This window comes from Pieris rapae, chromosome 15 (assembly GCF_905147795.1).
Source record: "Pieris rapae chromosome 15, ilPieRapa1.1, whole genome shotgun sequence".
Classification (NCBI taxonomy): Eukaryota; Metazoa; Arthropoda; class Insecta; order Lepidoptera; family Pieridae; genus Pieris; species Pieris rapae.
The window spans coordinates 9,748,575-9,757,683 of NC_059523.1; positions in this window are offsets into that span (position 1 = coordinate 9,748,575).

Genomic DNA, 9,109 nt, shown 5'->3' on the forward strand with positions numbered 1-9,109 from the left:
CAGAGCTTAGATTTCAAATTACAAATCAAATATACAGTACTTACAATTTTATTGAAGTTATATTTCTTTTGGCGCGATGCAGAAAAATGATGAGAGTGAATTTTTACGATGCGCCTGCACACCGACACCTTAATTCGACATCGTAAAGTTAGGTCTATCTGGCATGGAAATCGATAACTACCTTCAAGTTGTATATTCTAGTATTTTTATATTTAGAACTCGTGTTTTGTAACAGTAGGTACAATTAAACAGTGTGAATCAATAAATAATATTTTGTGGTTTTTAAATCAATTTCATATACGACGGTGATAGTATTTACTAATAATTTTTTTATTTTAATAAAATCGTTTTGATTAATTTTATATTTATCTTTAATCACTACTGCATTTTAGTTATTTTTTTCCATACGCCAAAGAAGTATAACTTCTAACGCGTGTACATAAGTACACACACTCTGTTTTTTTATTTTCAGCTTGCTCCGACTATTTTTGACCACGGGTTTTGAGTATCGAAAAATCTTAATTAAGTTGTAAGCCTAATTTCGCGCAAATCTTGTGCGATCCAGGCTTTTATAATATTACTCTAAGTTATTATGACAAACCCCTTAAACCATATGTTAATAATGATAATTAATAAAGATTAATTAATATGTACGGAATCTGTAGTCCGATAAGAGATGATTGTCAGTTTAACTCAAAGAAATTTTGAGTTAAAATGACGACGTAATTAGATTTATTTTTATTTTTAATTATTTTAAATAGTAAATTTTGTCTTTTATTATTACTACTTTTTCGATGATGTATCTCGGTGAATTATTTTTTGGATTAGTCAGTCTGTCCTGATGAGAGAAACATAATTAGTTTAGTTGGCAGTATCAACATACGAATGTTTAATATATAAGGTCGAACAATTATTCTAAGGTAATGCTGCATGTCATACAGAACATGGATTAGGCTAGAATAAATATATCGACGCAGTTACCGACGAGAGTTTTATATTTTATATTGATATGAATAAATGGCAAACAAATAAATTGTTTTATTCATTTATTACCTTAACCATTATTATGTTCCTTTCCTCATGAGTAAAAACAGGAAATCTACATGTGCCAATCGTCCTATGACCAGAATTTTTAAGTAAACCCTTCGCGGATAGAAACCGATACAAGTAGTGGCGCCAGTGGTTTGTATCAAGATAGATAGAGATATAGAGCTTCATACGCAGCGCAAACGAGCTGCTATGGTCTCTGGCAGAATGACAAGTAATCTACTCCTCAGCATAATGCTGAGCCAGTGCCAATTACAAGCACACTACACACGCATTGCATACTTAAAACATACCTTGTTCTTTAAAAAATTGTTTAAACTCATTATTTTTTTTTGTTTTTTTTTTGTTCTTTGATTATTGTTATTTTGTGTGTGTATTTGTTAGTAATAAATGTTATATGTCCTTGTCAATTTCTGTGTATCTCCGAACCGCATAAGTACAAACAGTCGAGAGAGCGAAACTGTTTACAAAGAAAGAGGAAAAAAATCAAAAGCCGCGTTACCGATGTTACTCACGTTACTAAACATTACTCAGCAAACGTAGAAAGCTAATGTGTGACTCAGCTGAATTAATATAGGGCTGTGTTTTAATACTTATTATGTAGTACACAAACAAACATAAAATAAGGACCTACAATTTGTGTAATGATTCGTTCTGCTTTTTGACTTTGAAGTCTCACAGTCCTACGATGGGTTATTGTCTATGAAACTACAGACCACTGTATATTTAATCAACATCTCTGTACTGGACGTGACAGACAGTCCATTGTGCATTGACTGTTTCAGCACAGAGGTATCAGTCACCCGCGTAGTCCTGGAATACGCGACTCACTGGGATCGCTCCGTAAAGACTGGGAAGTGCCCAGGAAGCTTCTAAGCTTCTGAAAGGAGGCGGGCTTAAAAGCCAGGGTTTAACGCATAACGCATTCCCTATACAAGTTCGATATCATTGAACAGAAAGAACACTAGAAAATACAGGCAAATGATCAAATACTATATTGCTTAAAACACAATAGTTTAGACACAGGATAGAGACACAACCAAACATAATTATATTACATGACAACCCTACATCCGTGCTACCGATAAGTTTGCATAGGCACGTATTATATGCAGAAACTTTGCATTTCTCCTGAGAAAGTCCGTATTGAGCTTTCTACATTAACTTTAGAGTTCATCCCGTCCGGTAATTGGCATATCCTGTGTAACTACGTCGAAAAGTAAGAATGTTCTAAGATTTTTAAATACAACAAAAATAGTTCAGTTATGATTAAACCAAAACGGCTTACTAACAGCGTTTGCCTGCCTTTTCTAAAAAAAAGTTTCATAGAAAGCATTTGTAGGCAAATATTCTGGGTTTAATTCTTGGCCAAACAAACTTGTCTTTAAAGAGAGACCTGACACATTACAAAAGAGTTTCGATACTTCAAACGAAAGTGATCTAAGATGTGAAAATCAAATGTTCATGGTGGTGGGATTATCTCAACACTATCAGCCAGGCCCACCACGATAATTTAGGATTTGAATAGTCTACGTCACACTGAGAGGAAGCGAGAAATAAGTAAATATGTCGGAACAATATTGAAATCTGATTTTTATTTTATTTATTGTTATAAAACAATATCTTAAATACTTACTAACTCTACTTTCTATGTGTAACACAAACATAATATTATTCTTCACTGCACCATCAGCTGTTAAAATTTAGACCAACCACGTGGCCTGTGTCAGCAGTTAGTCAATGTTTAAACTAAATCTAAACGTTATAGTAAAAAGAAAATTATTTCATTTACATATAGTTTTAAGTGTATTATTAAATACTTCTTAAAAGTTTAATAAGTCAAGATCTTAATACTGTTTAGAGGTAAATACAGGTTAAAGTAGTATCTTTCTTCTTTTCTATTAAGTTAGATAGATGACTTTTAAAGAACAGTTAAAGTAAATAAAGATATCAAGTTGGTGTAACAACCTGCTAGATTTAAAGTGAAATCTGAAATTAATATCATTACATGGTTCAAATTATCGCAACCCGAGTCAGGGAAAGCCGGTGAAAACGACCTTAGGTCATCTTGACGCTTTCCTTAACACTAGGGTTACCAGGGAAACAGGATCTACAGAGACTAACGTGAAGGCGTATAAAGATAAAGAAGAAATAATTATACCTCATAATATTACAGAATAGAAATGTTGTTTGCTTGTTTATTTATTTTTATTTTTTCTTATTTATTTACACTTCGTGGCCATAATAAACACAATCATACATAAAAAATACTTCCAGGCAACCCTAATTTGGAACAGTAAGAAAAAGAAACACCTACAGAGGATAAAGTACAAGACGTGCATAATTAATTAACAAAAGAAAACTCAAAATAGCATGTAACTGTGACTAAAATTAAATAAAATAAAATCTAATGAAAAAATATAAATCGTAATATGTATAAAGAAAAATGTCAAAGCTTATGCAAAAATAAATTGAGTGAAAAAAAGTAAGTAGTAGTTAATTACGAGGAAGAAGAATAAGTATTTTGCTTTCTGCTAGCTGCATTGTTTATTGTTTTAAGGCAATAGATTATTTTCCAGTAGGTCCAGGAGAAACGTGGAAATACCATAAAAGCTAGGGGACTACGGCAGCGATTAAAATTTACTTTGAATTTTGAACTTCGGTGGTAAAAAATTAACTTTACGATCGAGTACGATAAGGAAGGGTGCAGATTCGCATGCTTACCCGATAAAATTAATATCTATTTGAACATTAGGAATCACGGGCGTTTTTTTTAAAGTCAAAGTCAAAAATCACTTATACATAATGTACACTTATGAACGTTAAAAAAAAGAAATATTAAATGAATCTAATTTTACATTTACTGCCAGCTCTCAAATCAAGGGCGTAGAACGGTAGAGAAGAACTGGGAATGAACTCTCCGCCACTCTTTTTAATCGCCAATTTTTTTACATAATGTAAGGAGCTGCAAACATTACACCATGTTCCATATGACCTTTTGAGTAATAAAGAATAATAAATTAAATTAAAAACAAAGATTTGTCCTCTATCATATTATATGAATGAACAATTTAAAATAATAAGCAATATTTCAATTAAAACCCCAATTAATTATAACATCATTTACAAAAGAGTTAACATAAATGATGATAAATTCGTATATACACTAAATCATAAATCACACTATAATAACTGAGTTGAACAGAATATTTGTTGACTTAGCAAGACTTAATTTGTCTTTGATTTTGTAAATACAAAGTTAAATAGTTTGAATGTACCATGGTCTTGCCAAATTATATATTAAAACCGAAACTGTAAAGCCACAAAATTATGTCCGTTGATTCACGGGTCATTGAACTCTTTGGAAAGTTATCGCACCTATAAGGTTGTTTAAATAATACTTTTACTAAGATTACGAGAGAAAGTCACTTTCGCTTTGATATGATGCTTGTTGCTAATCGGGCTGCAATCATTTTATGGGGTCCCGAGTCTCTGGCTCTATTACCTACTGAATCGTGGTTCTCTTTAGAAAAATAGGTTAAGAGAATAAAATTGTCTGTCATAGGGAGATGTCGAGTATGGTGACATTTAATTCCACAGAGCAAAGTTAGTTGTGTTATTATTTTAAACTAAATTTCATAAATTAAAGAGAGGAAAGAAAATAAAAAAGAGTGCAGGTTGTTTTTCACGCCTCGGCGCTCTCTTGCCTTAGTCAATATCCAAGCCATTTAGGCGTTAACAGACATCGCTAGAGACCCTTGATCCCTGGGAAGATTTTGGTTTTGGTATGGGATGCTACTTGTTTGGACATGTTAGCCCCGTCTCATCTCCCTCGCATAAGCAAAAAATCTGGGACGGCCATAGACCAATATCTAATATTTAAGCCGTTCATTATGTTCTGTCCTTCCTCCAACTTAAAGATTTAAGTTAACCAGTGACTTCAGAGCTGGTACTTTCCTCGATCAACGAATAAGTATCGAAATACAGCGAGGAAATGCTGACAGCGTTACACTGCCGCAAGTACCAAACTTTTTAAGTTTATTTTATCTATTTGAGTTAAGTTGTTAATATTCTTAACTCAAATAAACAAATGATGTATATTATGATGGTTATGACTAGATTTTAACAATTTCTAATTTGATAAATCATGAATTGTTCTAGTTTGATTCAGACAAATTTAAACATGGCTTCTATCCGGTTTAAAACGTTCCATTAACCGAATTTCAATGTTTGCCAAATTTTTAGGAGTGCCGAGACATTACGTGAATAATAATCATGCTATAGACATCATTACAGTTCCATCCATACACACTCCTTTATACAAGAATTTTCGGGTGTCGTTTTCTCTTCGTTAAGTTGTGTATGTTATCAGGATGTCTCTTACAGGACAATTAACATTGTCTTCCTTTATTCCCAAAGTTCAGAATTTTCAAAATTTCGTCAAAAACCAACCTAGCAAACTAGCACATTCAAATTCGCGATTATAACGAACCATACAGTAATTATCCGAGTTGCATGTATTCGGTAGTGGGCTGATCAATTCTAAAGATTAGAAAGAAGCATTGTTAAGTGCCTATCTCATCATATGTTTTGCTGATATTAAAAAAAAAATATTGCAAGGATTTCTTATTGTATTTGATTGATTTTTTGTAGCATTTATAATTATCAAAATTGTCATATGTTTTAGATAACATAGTTTGTAACATATACCGTAGATATAGAGTACAGTGTATATTATATTATGTATGGTGTGGTAAACTTCAATAAATAAATAAAAAAACACATTTTCATTAGAATTGTATATATTCATAACTCAGTATAATTAAAATTCAATATTGTTATTTATATGAATTATTTTTTATATCTTTTGCTTTCAAGAGAATTATGGATAACTTTGTAAATATGTAACCCATCCTCAAGTTGACCGCGCTTACAGTTGCAGCACCTGTCCAACCTGATATGACACCTGCCCCGCGGCTATGAGTTGATCACGACCTCAAAATTTTACTCATTCATTGTTGTTTGGGTACGGATAGCAAAACATAAGGAGAAACTAGCAGCGCGATTATTTCCTGAGGCTCTGTGCTCGTATGAAAATTACTTTACTCTACATGTCAACTTATCAGAGAATAGAAGTTATCTCGGAATTATACGTTTAATTAAAACTTATTTTAAATAGTGGTAAATGCTTCTTTTCCCAGAAAACTTATTCCTCGTAAAAACGATAGTAGTGCACTTATAAATTAAATATATTTTTTTAAATTTATCTTCTTTTTCACTACAGAGTGTTCAGAGTTGTTCGCATTACCTGCTGATTTCATCATCGCACCTCGAGGTAGAATACAAAATTCCAACCATATCACAGATTTTGCTCCAAAACAATTCGACTTAGGGTCCTTCAATAAAAGATCAGTAATGATTGATGGTGAGTATGCTGTATGGGTCCTCAATTAAAATCAGATGAGCGTCTTTCCCGTTTGCATTGTTTAAAAAAACCTACCCAATTAAAATAATCATTATGTCTTCATAAAGAGTATCATGTACTGAAATAAAAGACCTGACCATCAAAATCGATACTAACAATAAAACTACAAATGTTTTGTTATTACGCTGTTGATCTTTTTTGTCGACGCTCCAACACAAATAAACTTTCTATTGTGTGGCATGCTGGAATGTTTTATCGATAATAGCCTTCTAGTGATGGGAAGAGTCGATGATTTGTGACGATAGTTTATCGCACATTGTTAAGTGATTGCTTTGTGAGGTTTTAAGCTGTCATTTATGTTAAAGGTAGCTAATTTGTCTTTCATTTACTTGGCTTACCTGGATAATTGTTTTATTTATTTATAAGTAAACTTACAGCTACACTTAATCGTTTTATAAAAAAAGAATATTAAACAAGACATACGAAATTGAAAACATCTCAATCAAGAAAAATAAAATGTTACCACTGCTAAATAAAGTGAAAGTTTTCCTAAACTATTTTCTGTGTTTGGTGGAAAATTTCAACATCTTCATAACCTATTAATAAATATAAAACTTTAAATATTATTAAAACTATTACTAGCGACCCGCCCCGGCTTCGCACGGGTGCAATGCTGACACTAAATACACTACAGAAAATCTGTGAACGTTGTATATAAAAATGTGGATTATCCATAAGAGATAGACATATACCATTATGGACTTTTCTGTAGACCTTTTCAATGTGTACAATACATAGTACATTATTTTGATAAAACTCGTAGGGTTCAGCCTGCATTTGCAATGTAAGCGGAAAAAATGTAATTATTTACGACATCACATTAGAAACCTCAAAAATAACAGTACTTCTCCACTATTTAATGGATGTTATTATACATATAAACCTTCCTCTTGAATCACTGTTATTAAAAATTCCTCATCAAAATCCGTTGCGTAGTTTCAAAGATTTAAGCATACAAAGGGACATAGGGACAGAGAAAGCGACTTTGTTTTATAATAAGTAGTGATTATATTTGCTTGTATTTTTTAAGCATGTAAATTGTTTTAGATTTTATAAATTAATAGTACACATTTGTAGGATCTTGATTGATAGTACCAAACATCGGTGAGGTATTTCTTGCAGATAAACTAACTCATGAATGCTGGGGCTTCTCACTCATATGTATATTATTTATTTTCCTATATTGTTTGTATAATTATTTTAATGTCATCATTCAACACAGAGTTGTGCAGTATTTACAACATTCTTAACCTACATAGTGTTATAATGAAAAGGTATAAATAGAAAATTAAAATATTTAAAAAAGATTGGTCCCTGTGTACCTTTAATGCTGGCGATTCCACGCCGTATTAGTTACTTACTTATAGATTGAGCGGGCACAACAAAAAAACACACAGCTCTGGGGTACTATCACAAGCCTGACCCTAAATCTTTAATGAGCGCCTGTATATTGTTTTATTTTATTTTTATATCGAAATTATTGACAACATCACTAGAAACTATGTAACCTTCAGCGAAAGCTTCATTTAGATGACCGATTGTTATCATGAGGGTAGTATTTTTTATTTTGGACATTATAAACAACCAAGAAATTAGAATATAACTGTTAAATTTAATAATAATTACACAAAACTATGTTCTAATATAATGAAGAAAGAGTTTTTATTATTTCTTTTGTGGAGTAAATACTCATAAATGAAATTCGAGAGAATGCTACTTATACATATTTATATAAATTATTAAATGTAAAAAAATGCCACGTTCTATATTTTGTAATAATTAAATTTTATTGAATGGTGGTTTTCTAATATCATTACCGTTGTTTTTGTCCCTTTCTTATGTAAAGAGTTCACTGTAATAAAAACGGGACAAAAAGTGGGACATTTTTTAAAAATTATGTCATAAATGTTTCATTTGAAAAAAGTGAGAACCATCCGGTGCTTAAGATCTTGACTACTGAAATTGTGAACATTATCTCTTTATATTGAAAAATATATAGCTTTATATTTTGTTATTTAATTATGTATATTTATATATATATTATTAAATATAGTTAATTTTAATTAATGTAGCTCTAAAATATATTTTTTATTAACTCGTGGTTTTGTCACCAATTTTGAATAACGTCTAAATTCTATTATTGGCGAACAACAGTTGTTTCAAGATTTTTTTATTATCTGTCTTCATTAGTAAAACCTAATGCGAGTATTTGTATTTAATTTATTTAAGTTAATAACCACAAAGTTGGTTAGTTAAATATGTACTTTAACTTATTAAATAAAAAGTAAATAATTTGTCTATACTTCAAACATACAGTGGCCGATAAAAGAAATGTCTATCTGTCTCCTTCTGTCACTATCGGTCTCACAATTTCTCATTTCACCGTTCACTTGTTTAGCGACTTTTCTTACTACAGTGTAAGGTTGTTTTTCCCACACATCAACATGCCATTATCACCTCTAATTCCGTATGCGTAAAGTTAAATTTCGAACGATAACCATCGTTCAGAAGACGTTTTTATTGTAATGCTATGCAGTAATATGTGTTTCTTTACAATGTTTAAGTTGGTCAGTCGGC